We start from the raw sequence: 26,919 nt of genomic DNA, 5'->3' as shown, positions 1-26,919 counted from the left end.
AATCCAATTTGGAACTTCTCCTATGAGATATCTGTGAATCTAAAAGGTTAACAAGTGGAGATTTACTGTGTTTCAAACTAAATCTAAATGATATTGCAAAATTGCTTTTTTTGGTTGTTGCTTAGTAACAATCATCCAGTTTTCAAGAGAATCATTCTTTGTAGAGATGATTCCTAGTATATGGTACGTGTAGTAGAAAGATATGTCAACATACATGTTGTTGGAAACATTTCAGAAATGTTCTGATTGAAACCATGGTGATACTGGTTGGTTAGCACAGAGCCTCAGGCATAAGTAATCAATGTAATGCATCAATGAAGATCGTTGTTTCTAAAGCAGTACACAGGAATGACTAGTGTTTTCCTCTTTTTTTTTTAAACTGCATTTTTGCCTCCCTGCAAATAGATTTGGGTGGATCTGTTTGAAGAAAAGAACAGTGTAGTAGTTGTATTGTCTCATGGATTATTTACCCTTTATCCTCAAACATCTCTCTCTCTCTAGCCCTTTGCCCTCAGCCTATTCTCTCTTTAAACAACTACAATCTGGTCTTTCCGTTCCCTACCACACTGAAACTACTCCCACTAAGTCACCAATGACTTTTAATTGCTAAACCCAAAGGAAGTTTTCCAAGTCTCAGTCAGTGCTATGCTAAGTTATATCGGAAACTGTGGTAAAGGAAAAAGGCATGTCCCTAAATCCCCTTATTAAAATACCCTCCCATGTTTTGAACCAAGTGGAAAAAGTTAATAATAGCTCTACAATCAAAAAACACTCCTATATATAAGACTCCATCCTGCCTAATCTATTGGCAGACCATTGTCAACCCCATAAACCTACCCAGTGGGAAAGCAAAGGCTTTGCAGGTCCAAGAACTACAGACTGTCATCATGTACAGTAACGCAGGGTAATAACACAAACGAACAATGACCTGTCTTTATTCAAAATTTTAATATTTTGTTCACCGTGGGTTCTTTTGCATTAATTTTTAATTTTAAAGTAATGCATTTAAATATTATTTGTCTTCATTACAGAGTTTTTTGATGCCCCTTAAATTTTTTTGCCCACAGTGAGTGCTTCACTCACCTCACCCCTAATTCCAGACCTGCCCATAGTACTGGGCCTCTTCGTGAACCTGATATTATTTTTCTGTCTCTTAAATATGTTCTCTCTGAGCTTCTGTGACATTGTTGTCTTGTGATTCCTTTCTATCATCACCAGATATTCTCTCTCAGTATCTTTCCTGGGCTCTTCTTCTCTTCCAGCCCTTCAGTTTTTGGTGCTCTCAGTGGCTGATTCTCATTGTTATAAGTGTGACTTTGTTTATGCTCTTTCTGGTTGCATTCAGTCATTCCCACTGCTATTGCTTTTTTCCACACCCTCATTATTTTATGGCTGAACAGTTGCAATAGGCTGCTAACAAGTTCCTCTAATCTCCATGCTGGCCCCTTTCTGGTCCACAATACAGGCAGAATGATTTTTTTCTAAAGTGAATATATAATTCACATGTTTATTAACTGAATTTATTTAGGTTTTTTTTTCCTGTCCTAGGTACTGTTTTAGATTCTAGGGATAAATCAGTAAATAAAAGAAAGTTCATACTCTTCAGAAACTTATGTCTTAATTTTATTTGAATATTGTTATGACCTCATTCTAGGTGTTGTATTTAATTTTTATCTAAATATATGCTTGCATGGTGGATTTGGGTAGAAAGAAGGTTCTTTCCTCTTTTTCTCATACTTTGATTATAATCTTTTTTGAATATTTTTACTTTTCAGTTATGTATGAAGTGGTAGAAGCCTAGATTCTGCTTTCTAAAAGAATCACTTTTCATTAAGAATATGGAAATCATTACCCATTGACTTGTTAGTACTTAGGATTTCTTTCAAGTCCCAGAAATAGAGGATGATGTAATAATTACCTTACCCTTATTCTTTACTCATTATTTCTGCATGAATATGTTTTATACATATTACTAATTGTATCCCAAGTCTTGGATCATATGTGCTACTACAGTCTTTAAACAAATTGTAATCCAGTCTAGTGACATGTTTTGTTTGGCTCACACTATGTGTGTGTTCTAATTTTATTCAGTTATTTTTAAATTAATAATCTTTATTTTTATAGCAGTTTTAGGTTCACAGCAAATTTGAACAGAAAGTACAGAGAGTACTTTCACCACAAGGATGATGCACATCCTCTCCCAACATCAACATCCTACAAGTACCAGTATAGTACACTTGTTACAATTGATGAACCAACATTGATACATCACTATCAACAGTTTGCATTAGGCTTCACACTTTTGTGTTGTTCTGTGGATTTGACAAAGACATGATGTCATGTATCCACAATTATATATCTTACAAAATAGCTTCCCTGCTCAAAAATCCTCTGAGTTCCAGCTGTTCATCCTTACTTCCCCCTAAATCCCTGACAATCATTGATCTTTTTACTGTTTCCATGGTTTTGCATTTTGCAGAATGTCATATAGTTGGAATCATACAGTATGTAGCTTTCAGATTGTCTTCTTTTACTTGGTATTATGCATAATTTATCATATATTGCTGTGGCTTTATACTCCATTTCTTTTCAGTACTTAATGATATCCTATTATCTGGATATACCACTGTTTATTTGTCTATTCATCTATTGAAGGACATCTTGTTGCTTCCAAGTTTTGACACTTATGAATAAAGCTGCTATGAATATCTGTGTGCAGGTCTTTGTGTGAACATAAGTTTTCAACTCATTTGAGTAAATACCAAAGAGCACAATTGTTGGGTCATATGGTAAGAGTGTGTTTAGTTTTGTAAGAAACTGCCAAACTTCTTCCAAAGTGGCTGTACCATTTTGCATTCCAACCAACAATTAATGAAAGTTCTCGTTGCTCCACATCTTCGTTAGTATTGTTGGTGTTTTGGATTTTAGTCATTCTAATAGGTGTGTAGTGGTATCTTATTGTTGTTTTAAGTTGCAATCCCCTAATGACATATGATGTTGCACATCTTTTCCTATGCTTATTACCACTTGCATATCTTCTATTGGAGGGGGTGTCTGTTCAGATCTTTTGCCCATTTTTTTAGTTGGGCCATTCGTTTTCTTATTATTGAGTTTTAAGGATTATTTGTATATTTTGGATAACAGTCCTTTTTGTGGCTCTCTTTTCATTCTCTTGACAGTGACTTTTGCCAAGTAGAAGATTTTTAATTCAATGAAGTCCAGCTTATTGAATCTTCTTTCAGGGACCATGCTTTTAGTGTTGTATCTAAAAGTCACTGCCAAACCCAAGGTCATCTAGATTTTCTCCTGTGTTATGTTCTAGGAGTTTTATAGTTTGGCATTTTATATTTAGGTCTACGATTTGTTTTCAAGGTTGTGAAGGTTGTAATTTTTATGAAGGTTGTAAATTTTGTATCTAGATTAATTTTTTTTTCATGTGACAGATTGTCCCAACACTATTTTCAAAAAGGCTCTCATTTCTCAATTGAATTGCCTCTGCTACTTTGTCAAAGATCAGTTGACTATGTTTGTGTGAATCTATTTCTGGACTCTTTATTTTGTTCCATTGATCTATTTGTCTGTTCTTTCACCAAAAACACACTGTCTTAATTACTATAGTTTTATTGTAAGTCTTGAAGTCAGGTAGCATCAGTCCTCAGACTTTATTCTTCTTTGATATTATGTTGGCTTTTCTCTATCTTTTGCCTTTCCATATGAACTTTAGAATCAATTTGTCTATAGCCATACAATAACTTGCTGGGATTTTGATTAGGATAGCACTAAATCTATAGATCAAGTTGGAAAGAACTGACATTTTTTTTTTTAATCAGTTTATTTATTTATTTATTATTATTTTTTTATTTTTTGCTTTATAACAAATTTAATCAGTTATACATATACATATGTTTCCATATCCCCTCGCTTTTGCGTCTCCCTGCCACCCTCCCTATCCCACCCCTCCAGGCGGTCACAAAGCACCGAGCTGATCTCCCTGTGCTATGCGGCGGCTTCCCACTAGCTATCTGCCTTACGTTTGGTAGTGTATATATGTCCATGCCTCTCTCTCGCTTTGTCACAGATTACCCTTCCCACTCCCCATATCCTCAAGTCCATTCTCTAGTAGGTCTGTGTCTTTATTCCTGTCTTACCCCTATGTTCTTCATGACATTTTTTTTTCTTAAATTCCATATATATGTGTTAGCATACAGTATTTGTCTTTCTCTTTCTGACTTACTTCACTCTGTATGACAGACTCTAGGTCTATCCACCTCATTACAAATAGCTCAATTTCATTTCTTTTTATGGCTGAGTAATATTCCATTGTATATATGTGCCACATCTTCTTTATCCATTCATCCGATGATGGACACTTAGGTCGTTTCCATCTCCGGGCTATTGTAAATAGGGCTGCTATGAACATTTTGTTACATGTCTCTTTCTGAATTATGGTTTTCTCAGGGTATATGCCTAGTAGTGGGATTGCTGGGTCATATGGTAGTTCTATTTGTAGTTTTTTAAGGAGCCTCCATACCGTTCTCCATAGCGGCTGTACCAATTCACATTCCCACCAGCAGTGCAAGAGTGTTCCCTTTTCTCCACACCCTCTCCAGCATTTATTGTTTCTAGATTTTTTGATGATGGCCATTCTGACTGGTGTGAGATGATATCTCATTGTAGTTTTGATTTGCATTTCTCTAATGAGTAAAGATGTTGAGCATCCTTTCATGTGTTTGTTGGCAGTCTGTATATCTTCTGTGGAGAAATGTCTATTTAGGTCTTCTGCCCATTTTTGGATTGGGTTGTTTGTTTTTTTGTTATTGAGCTGCATGAGCTGCTTATAAATTTTGGAGATTAATCCTTTGTCAGTTGCTTCATTGGCAAATATTTTCTCCCATTCTGAGGGTTGTCTTTTGGTCTTGTTTATGGTTTCCTTTGCTGTGCAAAAGCTTTGAAGTTTCATTAGGTCCCATGTGTTTATTTTTGTCTTTATTTCCATTTCTCTAGGAGGTGGGTCAAAAAGGATCTTGCTGTGATTTATGTCATAGAGTGTTCTGCCTATGTTTTCCTCTAAGGATTTGATAGTGTCTGGCCTTACATTTAGGTCTTTAATCCATTTTGAGCTTATTTTTGTGTATGGTGTTAGGGAGTGATCTAATCTCATACTTTTACATGTCCCTATCCAGTTTTCCCAGCACCACTTATTGAAGAGACTGTCCTTTCTCCACTGTACATTCCTGCCTCCTTTATCAAAGATAAGGTGACCATATGTCCGTGGGTTTATCTCTGGGCTTTCTATCCTGTTCCATTGATCTATCTTTCTGTTTTTGTGCCAGTACCATACTGTCTTGATTACTGTAGCTTCGTAGTATAGTCTGAAGTCAGGGAGCCTGATTCCTCCAGCTCCATTTTTCGTTCTCAAGATTGCTTTGGCTATTCGGGGTCTTTTGTGTTTCCATACAAATTTTGAAATTTTTTGTTCTAGTTCTGTGAAAAATGCCAGTGGTAGTTTGATAGGGATTGCATTGAATCTGTAGATTGCTTTGGGTAGTAGAGTCATTTTCACAATGTTGATTCTTCCAATCCAAGAACATGGTACATCTCTCCATCTATTTGTATCGTCTTTAATTTCTTTCATTAGTGTCTTATAATTTTCTGCATACAGGTCTTTTGTCTCCTTAGGTAGGTTTATTCTTAGATATTTTATTCTTTTTGTTGCAATGGTAAATGGGAGTGTTTCCTTGATTTCACTTTCAGATTTTTCATCATTAGTGTATGGGAATGCCAGAGATTTCTGTGCATTAATTTTGTATCCTGCAACTTTACCAAATTCATTGATTAGCTCTAGTAGTTTTCTGGTAGCATCTTTAGGATTCTCTATGTATAGTATCATGTCATCTGCAAACAGTGACAGCTTTACTTCTTCTTTTCCAATTTGGATTCCTTTTATTTCCTTTTCTTCTCTGATTGCTGTGGCTAAAACTTCCAAAACTAGGTTGAATAAGAGTGGTGAGAGTGGGCAACCTTGTCTTGTTCCTGATCTTAGTGGAAATGGTTTCAGTTTTTCACCATTGAGGATGATGCTGGCTGTGGGTTTGTCATATATGGCCTTTATTATGTTGAGGAAAGTTCCCTCTATGCCTACTTTCTGCAGGGTTTTTATCATAAATGGGTGTTGAATTTTGTCGAAAGTTTCCCTGCATCTATTGAGATGATCATATGGTTTTTCTCCTTCAATTTGTTAATATGGTGTATCACGTTGATTGATTTGCGTATATTGAAGAATCCTTGCATTCCTGGAATAAACCCCACTTGATCATGGTGTATGATCCTTTTAATATGCTGTTGGATTCTGTTTGCTAGTATTTTGTGGAGGATTTTTGCATCTATGTTCATCAGTGATATTGGCCTGTAGTTTTCTTTCTTTGTGACATCCTTGTCTGGTTTTGGTATCAAGGTGATGGTGGCCTCGTAGAATGAGTTTGGGAGTGTTCCTCCCTCTGCTATATTTTGGAAGAGTTTCAGAAGGATAGGTGTTAGCTCTTCTCTAAATGCTTGATAGAATTCGCCTGTGAAGCCATCTGGTCCTGGGCTTTTGTTTGTTGGAAGATTTTTTATCACAGTTTCAATTTCAGTGCTTGTGATTGGTCTGTTCATATTTTCTATTTCTTCCTGGTTCAGTCTCGGCAGGTTGTGCATTTCTAAGAATTTGTCCATTTCTTCCAGGTTGTCCATTTTATTGGCATAGAGTTGCTTATAGTAATCTCTCATGATCTTTTTTATTTCTGTAGTGTCAGTTGTTACTTCTCCTTTTTCATTTCTAATTCTATTGATTTGAGTCTTCTCCCTTTTTTTCTTGATGAGTCTGGCTAATGGTTTATCAATTTTGTTTATCTTCTCAAAGAACCAGCTTTTAGTTTTATTGATCTTTGCTATCGTTTCCTTCATTTCTTTTTCATTTATTTCTGATCTGATTTTTATGATTTCTTTCCTTCTGCTAACTTTGGGATGCTTTTTTTCTTCTTTCTCTAATTGCTTTAGGTGCAAGGTTAGGTTGTTTATTCGAGATGTTTCCTGTTTCTTAAGGTGGGATTGTATTGCTATAAACTTCCCTCTTAGAACTGCTTTTGCTGCGTCCCATAGGTTTTGGGTCATCGTGTCTCCATTGTCATTTGTTTCTAGGTATTTTTTAATTTCCCCTTTGATTTCTTCAGTGATCACTTCGTTATTAAGTAGTGTATTGTTTAGCCTCCATGTGTTTGTATTTTTTACAGCTCTTTTCCTGTAATTGATATCTAGTCTCCTAGCATTGTGGTCGGAAAAGATACTTGATACAATTTCAATTTTCTTAAATTTACCAAGGCTTGATTTGTGACCCAAGATATGATCTATCCTGGAGAATGTTCCATGAGCACTTGAGAAAAATGTGTATTCTGTTGTTTTTGGATGGAATGTCCTATAAATATCAATTAAGTCCATCTTGTTTAATGTATCATTTAAAGCTTGTGTTTCCTTATTTATTTTCATTTTGGATGATCTGTCCATTGGTGAAAGTGGGGTGTTAAAGTCCCCTACTATGATTGTGTTACTGTCGATTTCTCCTTTTATGGCTGTTAGTATTTGCCTTATGTATTGAGGTGCTCCTATGTTGGGTGCATAAATATTTACAATTGTTATATCTTCTTCTTGGATCGATCCCTTGATCATTAGGTAGTGTCCTTCTTTGTCTCTTCTAGTAGTCTTTATTTTAAAGTCTATTTTGTCTGATATGAGAATTGCTACTCCAGCTTTCTTTTGATTTCCATTTGCATGGAATATCTTTTTCCATCCCCTTACTTTCAGTCTGTATGTGTCTCTAGGTCTGAAGTGGGTCTCTTGTAGACAGCATATATATGGGTCTTGTTTTTGTATCCATTCAGCCAATCTGTATCTTTTGATGGGAGCATTTAGTCCATTTACATTTAAGGTAATTATCGATATGTATGTTCCTATTCCCATTTTCTTAATTGTTTTGGGTTTGTTATTGTAGTTCTTTTACTTCTGTTGTGTTTCTTGCCTAGAGAATTTCCTTTAGCATTTGTTGTAAAGCTGGTTTGGTGGTGCTGAACTCTCTCAGCTTTTGCTTGTCTGTAAACGTTTTAATTTCTCCATCAAATCTGAATGAGATCCTTGCTGGGTAGAGTAATCTTGGTTGCAGGTTTTTCTCCTTCATCACTTTAAGTATGTCCTGCCACTCCCTTCTGGCTTGTAGAGTTTCTGCTGAGAGATCAGCTGTTATCCTGATGGGGATTCCCTTGTGTGTTATTTGTTGTTTTTGCCTTGCTGCTTTTAATATGATTTCTTTGTGTTTAATTTTTGACAGTTTGATTAATATGTGTCTTGGCGTATTTCTCCTTGGATTTATTCTGTATGGGACTCTCTGTGCCTCCTGGACTTGATTAACTCTTTCCTTTCCCATATTAGGGAAGTTTTCAACTATTATCTCTTCAAATATTTTCTCAGTCCCTTTCTTTTTCTCTTCTTCTTCTGGAACCCCTATAATTCGAATGTTGGTGCGTTTAATGTTGTCCCAGAGGTCTCTGAGACTGTCCTCTGTTCTTTTCATTCTTTTTTCTTTATTTTGCTCTGCAGCAGTTATTTCCACTATTTTATCTTCCACCTCACTTATCCGTTCTTCTGCCTCAGTTATTCTGCTATTGATCCCGTCTCGAGTATTTTTTATTTCATGTATTGTGTTTTTAATCGATGCTTGATTCATCTTTAGTTCTTCTAGGTCCTTGTTAACTGTTTCTTGCATTTTGTCTATTCTATTTCCAAGATTTTGGATCTGGGAAATAGAATCTTGGATCATCTTTACCATCATTATTCTGAATTCTTTTTCAGGTAGACTGCCTATTACCTCTTCATTTGTTAGGTCTGGTGGGTTTTTATCTTGCTCCTTCTCCTGCTGTGTGTTTTTCTGTCTTCTCATTTTGCTTATGTTACTGTGTTTGGGGTCTCCTTTTTGCAGGCTGCAGGTTCGTAGTGCCCGTTGTTTTGGGTGTCTGTCCCCAGTGGCTAAGGTTGGTTTAGTGGGTTGTGTAGGCTTCCTGGTGGAGGGGACTAGTGCCTGTGTTCTGGTGGATGAGGCTGGATCTTGTCTTTCTGGTGGGCAGGTCCATGTCTGGTGGTGTGTTTTGGGGTGTCTGCGGACTTTTTATGAATTTTAGTCCACCTCTCTGCTAATGGGTGGCTTTGTGTTCCTGTCTTGCTAGTTGTTTGGCATAGGGTGTCCAGCACTTTAGCTTGCTGGTCGTTGAGTGAAGCTGGGTGCTGGTGTTGAGATGGAGATCTCTGGAAGATTTTTGCTGCTTGATATTATGTGGAGCTGGGAGGTCTCTTGTGGACCAGTGTCCTGAAGTTGGCTCTCCCACCTCAGAGGCACAGCACTGACTCCTGGCTCCTCAATTTGGGATGATGTGTTGTCTATTCATGTATTCCACAGATGCAGGGTACATCAACTTGATTGTGGAGCTTTAATCCGCTGCTTCTGAGGCTGCTGGGAGAGGTTTCCCTTTCTCTTCTTTGTTCTCACAGCTCCTGGGTCTCAGCTTTGGATTTGGCCCCGCCTCTGCATGTAGGTCGCCGGAGGGCGTCTGTTCTTCGCTCAGACAGGACAGGGTTAAAGGAGCAGCCGCTTCGGGGACTCTTGCTCACTCAGGCCGGGCGGGAGGGAGGGGCACGGAGTGCGGGGCGAGCCTGCAGCGGCAGAGGTCGGCGTGACGTTGCACCAGCCCGAGGCGCGCCGTGCGTTCTCCCAGGGAAGCCGCCCCTGGATCCCGGGACCCTGGCAGTGGCGGGCTTCACAGGCTCCCGGAAGGGCGGTGTGGGCAGTGACCTGCGCTCGCACACAGGCTTCTTGGCGGCGGCAGCAGCAGCCCCAGCGTCCCACGTCCGTCACTGGGCTCCGCGCTTTCAGTCGCGACTCGCGCCCGTCTGTGGAGCCCCTTTAAGCAGCGCTCTTAATCCCCTCTCCTCGCGCACCAGGAAACCAAGAGGGAAGAAAAAGTCTCTTGCCTCTTCGGCAGCTCCACAGTTTTCCCGGACTCCCTGCCGGTTAGCTGTGGCACATTAGCCCCCTTCAGGCTGAGTTCTCGCCGCCAGCCCCAGTCCTCTCTCTGCGCTCTGACCGAAGCCCGAGCCTCAGCTTCCAGCGCTGCGCGCCCCGGCGGGCGAGCAGACAAGCCTCTCGGGCTGGTGAGTGCCGCTCGGCACCGATCCTCTGTGTGGGGATCTCTCCGCTTTGCCCTACCCAGGTATGTGGGGAGTTTCTTGCCTTTTGGTATGTCTGGGGTCTTATGCCAGCGTTCAGTAGGTGTTCTGTAGGAGTTGTTCCACGTGTACCTGTATTTCTGGTGTATCCGTGGGGAGGAAGGTGATCTCCGCGTCTTACTCTTCCGCCATCTTACCCGGAAGTCCCCAGAACTGACATTTTGACAATATTAAATCTCCTATCCATGAACATGGAATATCTCTCTATTTATTTAGTTCTTTGATTTTGCTCATCAGAATATTATAGTTGTCCTAATATAGATCTTGTATATGTTTTGTTAAATTTATACATAAATCTTTAATTTTGGGGGGTACTAATGTAAATAGTATTGTGTTAATTCCAAATTCCTCATGTTCATTTCTGGTATATAGGAAAGCAATTGACTTTTCTATGTTCACCTTGTATATCAAATTTTCTGTAGTTGCTTATTAGTTCCAGGAGTTTTTGGTTGATTTTTTTCAGATTTTCTACATAGACAATCATATCATCTATGTTATACATGTTATACCTGTTCTTTTCTTTTCCTTTCTCATTGTATTATCTAGGACTTCCAGTATGATGTTGAAAAGGAGTGGTAAGAGGGGGCATCCTTGTCTTGTTCTTAATCATAGCAGGAAAACATCTAGTTTCTCACCACTAAGTATGATGTTAGCTGTAGGATATTTTAGATGTTCTTTATCAAATTGAAGAGGGTCCCATCTATTTTTAGTTTGCTGAGAGGTTTATCATGAATAAGTGTTGAATTTTGTCAAATACTTTTTCTGTATCTATTGATATGATCATGTAATTTTTCTTCCTAGACTGTTGTGATGGATTGCATTGACTGGTTTTTAAATGTTGAACCAGACTTGTGTATCTGAAATAACTTCCACTTGGTCATGTTGTATGATTATTTTTATACACAGTGTGTTTTTAAAAATTTGTTTGTGAAAAACATTTAAAAATTGAGACACTCCCCACATTTATTTTGGGCATACTTTAAGAAGACCTGACATTCCTGGGCTTATTACCTCACATGGCAACAATCTGTGGGAGCTGAGTAAATGTTGCTGCTCCCCACCACCCCACAATCCTTGTAACTCTTTAATGCTTTATGTCCAGATACTTCATTCATTTACATCATCTGCCTGAAATGGTCTCAAGCATACTCCTGCCTTGGAGATAGTTGGAGGTGCTCCAAGTGCTGATGTTACTTGACCTCTGTGTTGTCTAAACCTTTGCATATTGTTGAGACTTTTCATTCCTTTGCACCTGTGACCCTATTTTCTTCTGATATTATTCCCATTTTTTTTACATGCCCCCCTCATGGATCTTCCTCTTATCATCATTTAAAAGTTGAAGTTCCTTAGAATCCCATCATTGGCTCTTTTCTCTCTACATACTCAGCATAGATGATCATGCATACTCACTGTTTTTCAGGTCCTAGAATCCCTGCTATCTCCCTCTTCCCAGAATACTTGCTTTCATTATTATTCACATATTTATTGGTTCCAAGGAGCCATGAGAAACAACAGGGAATAATGGCTTGTCACAGGCCTTTAAAGGGAATGGTTAGTCACACATTTGAAATGGTAGTGATAGTTGGTAGGAATGGCAATATATATATATATATATATATATATATATATATATATATATATATATATATATACATCATGAAATATATTGACAGTCTGGAAATGTACTCAGTTTATTTTCACTAGTCTAGTCATAATCTTAATTGACAGGGAAACAGATGAAACCCCAAAGACTCCTATTTGTTTAACAGTGAAAGATTGTCCTAAAATCAAACATAATCTTAGAGACCAGCCTGGCAGGGAAAGAGGAAATAATCTTTAGATCTTTCATTATTACAGGATGATGTTGAGATATCTATATCTGTCTGTATCTATATCTATCTATCTATCTATCTATCTATCCATCTATCATCCATCTATCTGTAATAGCAAGTACCTCTATACAGTGGAATATTATTTGGCAATAAAAAGGAATGGAGTACTGACACATACTATGATGAACCTTAAAACTATTATGTTAAGTAAAAGACACCCAGAGAACAAAGGCCACATGTTTTATGATTACAGTATCACAATCCATAGAGACAAAAACCCAATCAGTGGTTGCCTGAGGCTGGGATTGGAAGTGGAGATTAAGTACAAATGGGCATAAGGAAAATTTTGCTGAGGGGTAAAGAAGTATTCTAAAACTGGGTTATGGTGATGGCTAACTTATTGTGTAAATTTACTAAAAATCACTGAATTACACACATTAGATGTATAAATTATATCCCAATAAAGCTGAAGTAGGAGATAAATGGGTTCCAGGCTAGACATTTACAACTGGCCTCCTGTTCACACTTCCTGGGATGAGAAGAAGATGGGCTCCAGGCCGGACATTCATTACCAGACCCCTGTTTACATTTTCTGAGGCAAGAGACAAACGGGCTCTAGACTACATATTTATGACCAGACTCCTGTCTATATTTCAAAATCAGAACCTTGATATAAAGACCAGACAGGAATAGGGTAAATAACCGGACATTGGGCATTTTTATGGTAGGGACAGAGTGCCATAAAAGGATCAACAGGTCACACACTTCCCATCCTTGGGGCAAGGGAAACATTGCACATGTTCAGAAAGTCTCCTTGGGGGTCAAAACGGAGGGGGCACCACCCCATAATATGTGATGCTAAGGCCATCCCATAGGCCTCTGGGCTGAAATCCATCTTGGAAAAAGTTGTGCATGCATGTTGGTGAGGGTCCTAGGGCAGGTCAGTTGTGGAAAAAGAAACCAGATAATTGGCCCAAGGTAAACAAAGACCCGGAGGAACTGCCCTATATAAATGAGTTAACCACATCTTTACTGCACTCCTCATTAGGGAGGACACCCACACCCTTTCTCTCCTGGGTGTGCATCTCTGCCTTGCTTCTATCTTAACTAAACAAACTGTTTCTCTGTGTGCTCTCCCACTTGTTGTACTGTGCCTCTAATAATAAACTTTGTACCTGTTTTTACAGTTTTGCTTCCGTGAGAAATGCATTTTTCACTGGTGGCAAGAGCCAGGGGGTGTGGTGGCCAGGATTCCTGGTTTTCATCCAGGCTACCCAGGTTCAATTTCTGGGAAGGGAATTAAGATCTCATTTCTCGCCACCACTCACTGCTGCATCCTGGAGATCAAAGCTACTTAAATAACAATAGCTGGTCTTTTTCTATGCACTTATAAAGCACATTGAGGCTAAGTAAGGTGCACCAGTACAAACAGCTAATAAATATCAGGACTAGGATTTGAACCCAGATAGTGTCTCTCCAGGGCACTTGAAATCATTTTACATGAATTATCTGATTTTTAATCCTTAATATAACCTTATGAGATGATATCACTAATATAATTTTCTCACTTTACAGGTGAGGAAATAAACCTAAAGGTTAAGTAACTTGTCCAAGGTCACAGAGTTCATGGTTTAGCTGGAATTGAAACCCAGATAGATTGACTTGTAACTTACATCTGTAATCTTTTTGGGTTAACTGATCACACAGCAATATCTCTGAAGCCACAGATACGAATTTATATTTATGAATAGCTGGCAGGAATGGTGGCACTGTAAGTATGAAATTCAGAAAGACAAAGTAGCCTAGTGTTTTACTGATAACTTTTTGGGCTACCTTGCTTGGATCAAGAACTTGACATACAGCACAAAGCCTAGAGACCTAAGGCTAAGAAATCATCCATTTACTGACAAGTGGTCTGGAAAGGAAGGGTCAGGTTTCTTTTAACTTGGGGGAAAATAACCACTTATTTCCTTAATCAGTCTTATAAAGGAACTGACTGATTTTTAATAAGCGTACATCTCAAGGACATAAACCCTAGAAAAAACAATCTCCAGGGGAGAGGTGTTCGCTTATTCATTTAGTATTTATTGATTACCAACTCTGTGTTATGTCTTGTACTGGGACATTGCTAGTAATTAAATATGGTTTTAACTATGCAAATTTTTTGAATGAATGTACTTCTAAGGGACCTTTTCCTTGAATTTAGTATTTTGAGTGAACTATTCAAGAGTAGTTTTTAATCTCTTAATTATTTCTTTTATCCCATCTTCCTCTTGTTTTGGATAAAAAAAGCAACAATATGAATTGATGTGGTATAATAGTAAGAATAACCTTCAGAGGATTTTCATCTTCTCACTATTTTTTTTTTTTTTTTTTTTTGCGGTACGCGGGCTTCTCACTGCCGTGGCCTCTCCCATTGCAGAGCACAGGCTCCAGACGCGCAGGCTCAGCGGCCATGGCTCATGGGCCCAGCCGCTCCGTGGCATGTGGGGTCTTCCCAGACTGGGGCACAAACCCGTGTCCCCTGCATCAGCAGGCGGTCTCTCAACCACTGCGCCACCAGGGAAACCCTCACTATTTTTTTAATGTGTGTGGAATCATGACAGTTAGATATGCAAAAGATCTAACTTAAGAGTAAAAGAAAAAAAATAGTTCATTTAATATATCTTACTAGTCATTCCCTATGGTATTTTGGCAAAACGGGCTCTTGTCTAATTTTAAATGACACAATTGAAGAAGCTTCAGCTGGAGGTTGATTCTAGAGGATAACGGACTTTCTGTGAAAGGTTTCTAACATTTAGCCTAATTTTTCACTCCTTAAAATTTTAGAGCATTACTCCTAATTACTTCCTGTGACCTACTCCGCCACCGCCTTGTTTCATGCTGGTTGCCACTCACTGTCCATCTAGATAGGTATTATGTCTCCCCACTGTGAATTATTTCTGAATGAAGCATAGTTTTAGACTTTACATGGGCTGGTAGTTCCTATATAGAGGGATAATTGTATATTCTTCTTTTCTGAATTTGGGCTGAGTTAAACATAAAAGTACCAAATCATGTATTTGTTAATCCTTGATTTAAATGTGAATTTAAGTCTTTGAATCAGAATTCTAACATATCATCTGAACTGTCATCAATCATTTACTAAATTCATAGGTGTGAAATCCAGGCTCATATTTCCCAGTTTTCTGTTACACAGATGATTGGAATGCTTTTCCTATTTTCCATAGATATGTGTCAAAATAAAAACACTCTTAAATGGATATTGAACAAAATGTTTACACAGATTTTAGGCATATAACATCTATGTGCCATTTTTCAAAAGAGGAATAATGTACTCAGTGCATGGAAACATAATGATTTTTTATGACTAGGAAATAATGTGAACTTTCTAGAGGCTGTCAATAAATAGTATATTTTTATTGATTGACATATGTTTCTTTTAACCTCTATGTAGACTCTTCAATAGGTTAAATAATTTTATTGTTGTTTCCTGATATAGCTTCTGGACTTTCAGCATTAAATATAATACACTGAGGCAAGGTCTTTCCAGATAAAAATAACTTTATCATGCTTATCTCATCAATATTTTGCCATTATTTTTTATAGATTATAACCCTGTCATATCATAGCCATAGCTGCTGGTGCTAATCTGTATTTTAGAGAGAAACAATGAAGAAGGGGGATTTACTGTAAATTTAAACAAATATTAGTTCATGAAAATTGTATATATTATATAATGCAATTATATATATATTTTTCCAGAGGTAATGCTAGCTAGTTACTACCTTCCACAAGGCTTGGTAGTGATTATTTCTTATTTCTAACCACACACTATCATGGAAAGTGCTATCTGGCCACATTTGAAATTTAGCACTGGGGATATGCATGTTGGAACAAATCCTTGATTAGCAGAGTTTCAAACTGAGCTGTAGTCCGTTTCTCCTGTATCCCTGCTGAGAATCACTGTGCAAAGGTTTGTCTTGACTGGCAGACCTATAAAAACTGGAGCTTATCTGCTATATTGCTTTGATATTTCGATCTATTTTTGGATAGATTTTATACTTTGGCACTTGGTATATTGTCTTCCCTTTGGATATACAGCTGGCGGCTGTATTAGCATTTACTGAAAGTACTGTAGCAATTCCCACATCAAGGAAATCCTGTTCCCTAGTGTTCTTTCAGAGTAAACCCAAGGTGTTACATTTCAGGGCAGATGAAACATAATTGATATCTTTTAATCACTTAAAATCTCTGTATAGACTAGTAGCAGCTGAAGAAACAGGGTCTGCCATTGCCAGGCCGCGTCGTTATGGCCAGGTGTTAATAAATGCTCCTTTCTTTATATAATCTAGTAGTCCTCAAATTTTAGTGTGCATTCGAATCACTTGAAGGGGTAGTAAAAATGCAGATTATTGGTCCCCATCTCCAGAGTTTCTGATCTGTAGTCTGGGATGGGGTCTGAGATTTTGCACTTCTAGAAATTTCCCTGATGATGCCGGTACTGCCAGTTCAGGGACCACCCTTTAAGAACTGGCTTATAGAGTGTTGTATAACCACAGTACTTAAGGCTGTGAATGGCCCAGATCTTGGGCCCACACTGGAGAACTACTGAGCTAATACACTGATTGGCACACTTATTCTGTGACGGACAATATAATAAATATTATAGGCTTATGGGCCAGACAGTCTCTGTCACGACTACTCAGTGCTCCTGTTATAGCAGCAAAGCAGCCATAGACAATGCATAGATGAATGTATGTGGGTGTGTTCCAATAAAATTTTATTTATAAAAACAGATAGCAGAAGGTATTTGGCCCCTGGCCTATAGTTTGCCAATCCCTGATCTAATTCATCAACAAGGGACTTGTATCTTTCCCAGCTCACAAATCATCTGTATCCTCTGTACTAGTTAGCAACTATGTGCCAAACTTTGAGCTAGGAGCTGTGGGGGATATATAAAAAGTATAAATCTGATTTTCCTACTCTTCTTCAAAATATTAGAGTTCAGTGTGGTATAGTCTTGAAAAATATTAGAGAGACATTAAATGCCTAGGCTAGAATAGATTTCATGATATAGGTGAATCTTGGAGAATGGGTAGAAACTAGGCAAAAGAGAGCAAAATAAATGTCTTAGAAAGGAAGGTCAGCATGAGAAAAGACGTGGAGTGAATACTCAGTGTATTCTTCCAACGGGCTGTGAGGAGATCTGTGATGTGGAAAGGATTAGAAATGTTGAGAGTCACAGTTAACTAACACTTGTTGTGCACACTCTATATATTGGCAAAGTGATAGGTCCTGGGGGCACAGCTAACCGAGGCATAGTCCTTGCCTTCAAGAATCTCAACTGTGGCTCAAGATATTTAAAAATCCCAATTCATATACAGTATTTGAAGAGTATATGCTTGGATCATCGTGAGATTTCAATGGATGTTAAACTGAAAGTGAAATTAATGTGATTGACGCCAGGGAATTTTTATTAGTTCTTGATCAGTAGAGTGGCTTGAAGAAAGCTGTTTTAGGAAAATCCATCCTCCATAAACTAGTAAAATGATAACCATATAAAAGAATGGTTGTTAAAGATATTATATTAATTCCACAGAAACTTTGCTAAATTGGAAAATAGTGTGTGTTGGGTGGCTCTTTTGTTTGTTTTTAATTTGTTTTTATATAGTGTGACTAAGAAAATCCAAAATTAGTGTATTAATATGTTTTCATCAAGCCATCGTCAGAAATAAATACAATTTCCAAAGAGTTGTAACATTTTGTCTTTCTGATACAAATGTATACCATTAAAAAAAGACTCTGTATAGAGAAAAACTCTCCATATATAAGTGGGGTTTTTTATTTCTGAGATTTTATTCCCAAAACATTGGATATAGTGTCAGGATGAAGTCTATTATCAAATAAAATATCTAGTGGGAGCTGATGGTAGGTGTTTGTGTGAGTACTTGAATGAGAGAATCTTCAAGCTTCCTTCTCATTCCAGTATTATGACTTTTAGTAAAATTTGAAAGGTCCACAAGGAACTAATTCAGGCAAATTTCCCTAAGAATGTGAGAAAATCACATCTTGAACAATGCATTTCAGTAGATGAAACTAGAGTTCATTTCATAGTAAACATAATACTGAATTTGAGGTTAGAAAAAGCAAGGGGGATTGACTGAAGGCATTATTTTAAACAAGATGACACATGACTTTTCAGCTATCTAACCCATTCTGTACAGTTTAATTTTTAATTAAATGCAAGGATGAAGATGGCAGTATGCCATTTTATCTAGTTAGATGCTGACAGAAGGTTAAAAGGAAAGTTCCATGTGACTTGGATTTCCTTTGATTTGTAGATTGACTTTTTGTGAGCATGCCTATACCATTTTTATTACGGCTTCTTCTTCATTTTCAATGTCGAGGGAAAGCCAAATCCCACATTTGTCTTAAGACAGTGATTGATTTCTTGAACACCCTTGCCCATGAAGTCCCTTTAAATAAAAGGTAAGAATTGAGTAGTGACCTTCAGTCTTCCACATTTGATGACACTTTTATTCCCGACAAATGAGATATTCTAAAATGTCCTGACCTGTATGTGTGAGTATGTGTGTATATGTGTATGTACTGATGATGTACGTCACTAAGCTTGCACCAAGGACTTTATTTGATAATAGGTGGATCCATAAAGCTTATCATTTTTTTTACATCTTTATTGGAGTATAATTGCTTTACAATGGTGTGTTACTTTCTGCTTTATAACAAAGTGAATCAGTTATACATATAAATATGTTCGCATATCTCTTCCCTTTTGCATCTCCCTCCCTCGCACGTTCCCTATCCCACCCCTCTAGGTGGTCACAAAGCACCGAGCTGATCTCCCTGTGCTATGCGGCTGCTTCCCACTAGCTATCTATTTTACGATTGGTAGTGTATATATGTCCATGCCACTCTCTCGCTTTGTCACAGCTTACCCTTCCCCCTCCCCATATCCTCAAGTCCATTCTCTAGTAGGTCTGTGTCTTTATTCCTGTCTTAACCCTAGGTTCTTCATGCCATATTTTTTTCTTAAATTCCATATATATGTGTTAGCATACGGTATTTGTCTTTCTCTTTCTGACTTACTTCACTCTGTATGACAGACTCTAGGTCCATCCACCTCATTACAAATTGATCAACTTTGTTTCTTTTTATGGCTGAGTAATATTCCATTGTATATATGTGCCACATCTTCTTTATCCATTCATCCAATGATGGACACTTACATTGTTTCAATCTCCAGGCTATTGTAAATAAAGCTGCAACGAACATGTTGGCACATGACTCTTTTTGAATTATGGTTTTCTCAGGGTATATGCCCAGTAGTGGGATTGCTGGGTCATATGGCAGTTCTATTTGTAGATTTTTAAGGAACCTCCATACTGTTCTCCATAGTGGCTGTACCAATTCACATTCCCACCAACAGTGCAAGAGTGTTCCCTTTTCTCCACACCCTCTCTAGCATTTATCATTTCTAGATTTTTTGATGATGGCCATTCTGACAGTGTGAGATGATATCTCATTGTAGTTTTGATTTGCATTTCTCTAATGATTAATGATGTTCAGCATTCTTTCATGTGTTTGTTGGAAATCTGTATATCTTCTTTGGAGAAATGTCTATTTAGGTCTTCTGCCCATTTTTGGATTGGGTTGTTTGTTTTTTTGTTATTGAGCTGCATGAGCTGCTTGTATATTTTGGAGAGTAATCCTTTGTCAGTTGCTTCATTTGCATATATTTTCTCCCATTCTGAGGGTTGTCTTTTGGTCTTGTTTATGGTTTCCTTTGTTGTGCAAAAGCTTTGAAGTTTTATTAGGTACCATTTGTTTCTTTTTGTTTTTACTGACATTTCTCTAGGAGGTGGGTCAAAAAGGAGCTTGCTGTGATTTATGTCATACAGTGTTCTGCCTATGTTTTCCTCTAGAGTTTGATAGTGTCTGGCCTTAACATTTAGGTCTTTAATCCACTTTGAGCTTATTTTTGTGTATGGTGTTAGGGAGTGATCTAATCTCATGCTTTTACATGTACCTGTCCACTTTTCCCAACACCACTTATTGAAGAGACTGTCCTTTCTCCACTGTACATTCCTGCCTCCTTTATGAAAGAAAAGGTGACCATATGTGCGTGGGTTTATCTCTGGGCTTTCTATCCTGTTGCATTGATCTATATTTCTGTTTTTGTGCCAGTACCATACTGTCTTGATTAGTGTAGCTTGGTAGTATAGTCTGAAGTCAGGGAGCCTGATTCCTCCAGCTCCGTTTTTCGTTCTCTAGATTGCTTTGGCTATTCAGGGTCTTTTGTGTTTCCATACAAATTTTGAAATTTTTGTTCTAGTTCTGTGAAAAATGCCAGTGGTAGTTTGATAGGGGTTGCATTGAATCTGTAGATTGTTTTGGGTAGTATATTTTCACAATATTGATTCTTCCAATCCAAGAACATGGTATATCTCTCCATCTATTTATATCATCTTTAATTTCTTTCATCAGTGTCTTATACCTTTCTGCATGCAGGTCTTTTGTTTCCATAGGTAGGTATATTCCTAGATATTTTATTCTTTTTGTTGCAGTGGTAAATGGGAGTGTTTCCTTGATTTCACTTTCAGATTTTTCATCATTAGTGTATGGGAATGCCAGAGATTTCTGTGCATTAATTTGGTATCCTGCTACTTTACCAAATTCATTGATTAGCTCTAGTAGTTTTCTCATAGCATGTTTAGAATTTTCTATGTATAGTATCATGTCATCTGCAAACAGTGACAGCTTTACTTCTTCTTTTCTGATTTAGATTCCTTTTATCTCCTTTTCTTCTCTGATTGCTGTGGCTAAAACTTTCAAGATAATATTGAATAAGAGTGGTGAGAGTGGGCAACCTTGTCTTGTTCCTCGTCTTAGTGGAAAGGCTTTCAGTTTTTCACCATTGAGGACAATGTTGGCTGTGGATTTGTCATACATGGCCTTTATTATGTTGAGGAAAGTTCCCTCTTTGCCTACTTTCTGCAGGGCTTTTATAATAAATGGGTGTTGAATTTTATGTTAAGATATCTCTGCATCTATTGAGATGATCATGTGTTTTTTCTCCTTCTCCTTAATATGGTGTATCATGTTGATTGATTTGCATATATTGAAAAATCCTTGCATTCCTGGAATAAACCCCACTTGATCATGGTGTATGATCCTTTTAATGTGCTCTTGGATTCTGTTTGCAAGTATTTTGTTGAGGAGTTTTGCATCTATTTTCGTCAGTGATATTGGTCTATAGTTTTCTTTCTTTGTGACATCCTTGTCTGGTTTTGGTATCAGGGTGATGGTGGCCTCATAGAATGAGTTTGGGAGTGTTCCTCCCTCTGCTATATTTTGGAAGAGTTTGAGAAGGATAGGTGTTAGCTATTCTCTAAATGTTTGATAGAATTCTCCTGTGAAGTCATCTGGTCCTGGGCTTTTGTTTGTTGGAAGATTTTTGTCACAGTTTCAATTTCAGTGCTTGTGATTGGTCTGTTCACATTTTTTATTTCTTCCTGATTCAGTGTTGGCAGGTTGTGCATTTCTAAGAATTTGTCCATTTCTTCCAGGTTGTCCATTTTGTTGGCATAGATTTGCTTGTAGTAATCTCTCATGATCTTCTGTATGTCTGCAGTGTCAGTTGTTACTTCTCCTTTTTCATTTCTAATTCTATTGATTTGTGTCTTCTCCCTTTTTTTTTTTTTTGATGAGTCTGGCTAATGGTTTATCAATTTTCTTTATCTTATGGAACCAGCTTTTAGTTTTATTGATCTTTGCTATCATTTCCTTCCTTTCTTTTTCATTTATTTCTGATCTGATTTTTATGATTTCTTTCCTTCTGCTAACTTTGGGGTTTTTTGTTCTTCTTTCTCTAATTGCTTTAGGTGCAAGTTTAGGTTGTTTATTCGAGATGTTTCCTGTTTCTTAAGGTAGGATTGTGTTGCTATAAACTTCCCTCTTAGAACTGCTTTTGCTGCATCCCATAGGTTTTGGCTCATCGTGTCTCCATTTGTTTCTAAGTATTTTTTTATTTCCTCTTTGATTTCTTCAGTGATCACTTCGTTATTGAATAGTGTAGTGTTTAGCCTCCATGTGTTTGTATTTTTTACAGATCTTTTCCTGTAATTGATATGTAGTCTCATAGCATTGTGTTTGAAAAGATACTTGATACAATTTCAATTTTGTTAAATTTACCAAGGCTTGATTTGTGACCCAAGATATGATCTATCCTGGAGAATGTTCCATGGGCATTTGAGAAAAATGTGTATTCTGTTATTTTTGGATGGAATGACCTATATATATCAATTTAGCCCATCTTATTTAATGTATCATTTAAAGCTTGTGTTTCCTTATTTATTTTCATTTTGGATGATCTGTCCATTGGTGAAAGTGGGGTGTTAAAGTCCCCTACTATGCATGTGTTACTGTCAATTTCCCCTTTTATGGCTGTTAGTATTTGCCTTATGTATTGAGGTGCCCCTATATTGGGTGCATAAATATTTACAATTGTTATATCTTCTTCTTGGATCGATCCCTCTATCATTATGTAGTGTCCTTCTTTGTCTCTTCTAATAGTCTTTATTTTAATGTCTATTTTGTATGATATTAGAATTGCTACTCCTGCTTTCTTTTGGTTTCCATTTGCATAGAATATCTTTTTCCATCCCCTTACTTTCAGTCTGTATGTTTCTCAAGGTCTGAAGTGGGTCTCTTGTAGACAGCATATATATGGATCTTGTTTTTGTATCCATTCAGCAATTCTGTGTCTTTTGGTGGGAGCATTTAATCCATTTACATTTAAGGTAATTATCAATATGTATGTTCCTATTCCCATTTTCTTAATTGTTTTGGGTTTGTTGTTGTAGGTATTTTCCTTCTGTTGTGTTTCTTGCCTAGAGAAGTTCTTTTAGCATTTGTTGTAAAGCTGGTTTGGTGGTGCTGAACTCTCTCAGCTTCTGCTTGTCGGTAAAGTTTTTAATTTCTCCATCAAATCTGAATGAGATCCATGCTGGGTAGAGTAATCTGGGTTGCAGGTTTTTCTCCTTCATCACTTTAAATATGTCCTGCCAGTCCCTTCTGGCTTGCAGAGTTTCTGCTGAAAGATCAGCTGTTAACCTTATGGGGATCCCCTTGTGTGTTAATTGTTGTTTTTCCCGTGCTGCTTTTAATATGTTTTCTTTGTATTTAATTTTTGAGTTTGACTAATATGTGTCTTGGCATATTTCTCCTTGGATTTATCCTGTATGGGTTTTTCTGTGCCTCCTGGACTTGATTAACTATTTCCTTTCCCATATTAGGGAAGTTTTCAACTATAATCTCTTCAAATATTTTCTCAGTCCCTTTCTTTTTCTATTCTTCTTATGAAGCCCCTATAATTCGAATGTTGGTGCGTTTAATGTTGTCCCAGAGGTTTCTGAGACTGTCCTCAGTTCTTTTCATTCTTTTTTCTTTATTCTCCTCTGCAGTAGTTATTTCCACTATTTTTTCTTACAGTTTACTTATCCGTTCTCCTGCCTCAGTTATTCTGCTCTTGATCCCATCTAGCGTATTTTTAATTTCATTTACTGTGTTGTGCATCATTGCTTGTTTCATCTTTAGTTCTTCTAGGTCCTTGTTAACTGTTTCTTGCATTTTGTCTATTCTATTTCCAACATTTTGGATCATCTTTACTATTGTTATTCTGAATTCTTTTTCTGGTAGACTGCCTGTTTCCTCTTCATTTGTTAGCTCTGGTGGGATTTTCTCTTCCTACATCTGCTGTGTGTTTTTCTGTCTTCTCATTTTGCTTATCTTACTGTGTTTGGGGTCTTCTTTTTACAGGCTGCAGGTTCATAGTTCCCGTTGTTTTTGGTGTCTGTCCCCAGTGGCTAAGGTTGGTTCAGTGGGTTGTGTAGGCTTCCTGGTGGAGGGGACTAGTGCTTGTGTTGTGGTGGAGGAGGCTGGATGTTGTCTTTCTGGTGGGCAGGTCCATGTCTGGTGGTGTGTTTTGGGGTGTCTGTGGACTTATTATGATTTTAGGCAGTCTCTCTGCTAATGGGTGGGATTGTGCTAGTCTTGCTATCAGGAATCTTGTTAGTTGTTTGGCATAGGGTGTCCAGTACTGTGGCTTGCTAGTCTTTGAGTGAAGCTGGGTGCCAGTGTTGAGATGGAGATTTCTGGGAGATTTTTGCCATTTGACATTATGTGGAGCTGGGAGGTCTCTTGTGGACCAGTGTCCTGAAGTTGGCTCTCCCACCTCAGAGGCACAGCACTGACTCCTGGCTGCAGCACCAAGAGCCTTCCATCCACATGGCTCAGAATAAAATGGAGGAAAATTAGAAAAAAAGAAAGAAAGAAAGAAAGGAGGGAGGGAAGGAGGGAGGGAGGAAGGAAGGAGGGAAGGAAGGAAATGAAGATCAAATAAAATAAAGTTAATAAAATAAAAAAATAACTATTAGGAAAAAAAATTTTTAAAGAACAAGAAAAAAGAAAAACCACGAATGGATAGAACCCTAGGACAAATGGTGGAAGCAAAGCTATACAGACAAAATCTCACACAGAAGCATATACATACACACTCACAAAAAGAGGAAAAGGGGAAAAAATAATAAATATTGCTCTCAAAGTCCACCTCCTCAATTTGGGATGATTTGTTGTCTATTCATTTGTTCCACAGATGCAGTTTACATCAAGTTAATTGTGGTGCCTTAATCTGCTGCTTCTGAGGCTGCTCGGAGAAACTTCCCTTTCTTTTCTTTGTTCTCACAGCTTCCGGGGCTCAGCTTTGGATTTGGCCCCGCCTCTGCATGTAGGTCACCCGAGGGCGTCTGTTCTTTGCTCAGACAGGATGGGGTTAAAGGAGCAGCCGCTTCGCGGACTCTGGCTCACTCAGGCTGGTGGGAGGGAGGGGTACAGAGTGCGGGGTGGGTCTGTGGTGGCAGAGGCCAGTGTGACGTTGCACCAGCCTGAGGCGTGCCATACATTCTCTTGGGGAAGTTGTCCCTGGATCCCAGGACGCTGGCAGTGGCGGGCTGCATCAGCTCCCCAGAAGGGTTGTGTGGATAGTGACCTCTGCTCGCACACAGGCTTCTTGGTGGCGGTAGCAGCAGCCTTATTGTCTCATGCCCGTCTCTGGGGACCGCACTTTTAGCTGTGGCTCGTGCCTGTCTCTGGAGCTCCTTTAAGGAGCACCCTTAATCCCCTCTCCTCACGCACCAGGAAACAAAGAGGGAAGAAAAAGTCTCTTGCCTCTTCGGCAGGTCCAGACTTTTTCCCGGACTCCCTCCCTGCTAGCTGTGTCGCATTAGCCCCTTCAGGCTGTGTTCACGCCGCCAACCCCAGTCCTCTCCCTGCACTCTGACCAAAGCCCGAGCCTCAGCTCCCTGCCCCGCCCGCCCTGGCGGCCGAGCAGACATGCCTCTCGGGCTGATGTGTGCCTGTCAGGACCGATACTCTGTGTGGGAATCTGTCCACTTTGCCTTCCGCACCCCTGTTGCTTTGCTCTCATCCACGGCTCCGAAGCTTCCCCACTCTGCCACCTGCAGTCTCTGCCTGCGAAGGGGCTTCTAGTGTGTGGAAACCTTCACGGCTCTCTCCCACTGGTGCAGGTTCCATCCCTATCCTTTTGTCTCTGTTTATTCTTTTTTCTTTTGCCCTACCCAGGTACGTGGGGACTTTCTTGCCTTTTGGGAGGTCTGAGGTCTTCTGCCAGCATTCAGTAGGTGTTCTGTAGGAGTTGTTCCACGTGTAGATGTAATTCTGGTGTATCTGTGGGGAGGAAGGTGATCTCTGTGTCTTACTCTTCCGCCATCTTCCCCTCGTCTCCCATCTTCCCCTCATCTCCCTTATCATTTTTGTATTAAATGATTTATATTATCTTATCAAGAAGCTTTGAAACTTATGAGAAAAGAAAGGGGAGTTGGATGGGGCTTCCACGTTGTATGAATCTGTGGGATATACCTTAAGTAACTTTTCTCTGAAAGCAGAAGGAATTTAAGAAAAAATGCAGAAATATTATTTTACTTTGTATTTTGGTAGTTGAGTACTTTATGACACATTATTTCCTGTTATATAAAGCTTTAGGGGGATTTGAAATTTTCAAATGAGGTGGAAATAATTAGGAGAGCAAAGAGAAAATAAACTAACCTAATGAAGGGGCAAGATTTTTTTCCCTAGTCACAAGCTTATGCAGTGCTCCAAGTTGACCTTGATTGAAGAAAATAATAGCTTATTTGGGGTGAATAATTTTAAAAAGAAGATAAAAGCATAGTGTAACTTTCAGATATCTCAATGCTATGATAAAAAATATTAAATTAAAGAGGGGAATTAAAAATAAGTGGTTCTATAATTTCGGCTTATTACTTAATATCACAGTCCATAAATATAAAATGTAGAATAAACAATTATGGCATTAGAAGATATAAAATATTAGGGAAGGACTGTCAATGTCCTAAAATACTACATAATATCAATTATTGAGGAACTAGTACATGTTAGGAAATATGCTAAGCATGTTATTATATACAATGTCTCCAATTCTCACAATAGTTCTTCATGTTACCTATTTTCATCCTAAATTTAAATTGATATTTAAAGAATAACAGAAATTACCCAGGTCACACAGGTATTCAACAGAAGAACCAGGCTTTCAGTCCTAGATGTGCTCTTTCTACTATATATTTCTTCCTTTGGTTAATTCTTTCTTCAAAGAAACACAAGTCACTGTGTCCAGTTATGTGTCTTCTGCTTTATCTTTTACAGTGTTTAGCTGTGCATGGCA

General features: G+C 38.2%; 1 protein-coding gene across 5 annotated transcripts in view; it reads left to right on the top strand.

Annotated features, from left to right (window-relative positions):
• The window catches only part of NAALADL2 (N-acetylated alpha-linked acidic dipeptidase like 2), a 1,538,215-nt gene that overhangs the window by 319,176 nt on the left and 1,192,120 nt on the right, over positions 1-26,919 (top strand). The window lies entirely within an intron of this gene.

Source organism: Mesoplodon mirus (assembly GCF_964341445.2).
Source record: "Mesoplodon mirus genome assembly, chromosome: 6".
NCBI classification, from domain to species: domain Eukaryota; kingdom Metazoa; phylum Chordata; class Mammalia; order Artiodactyla; family Ziphiidae; genus Mesoplodon; species Mesoplodon mirus.
The sequence above is the reverse complement of the archived record's forward strand: the minus strand, read 5'-3'. Positions and strand labels throughout refer to the sequence as shown.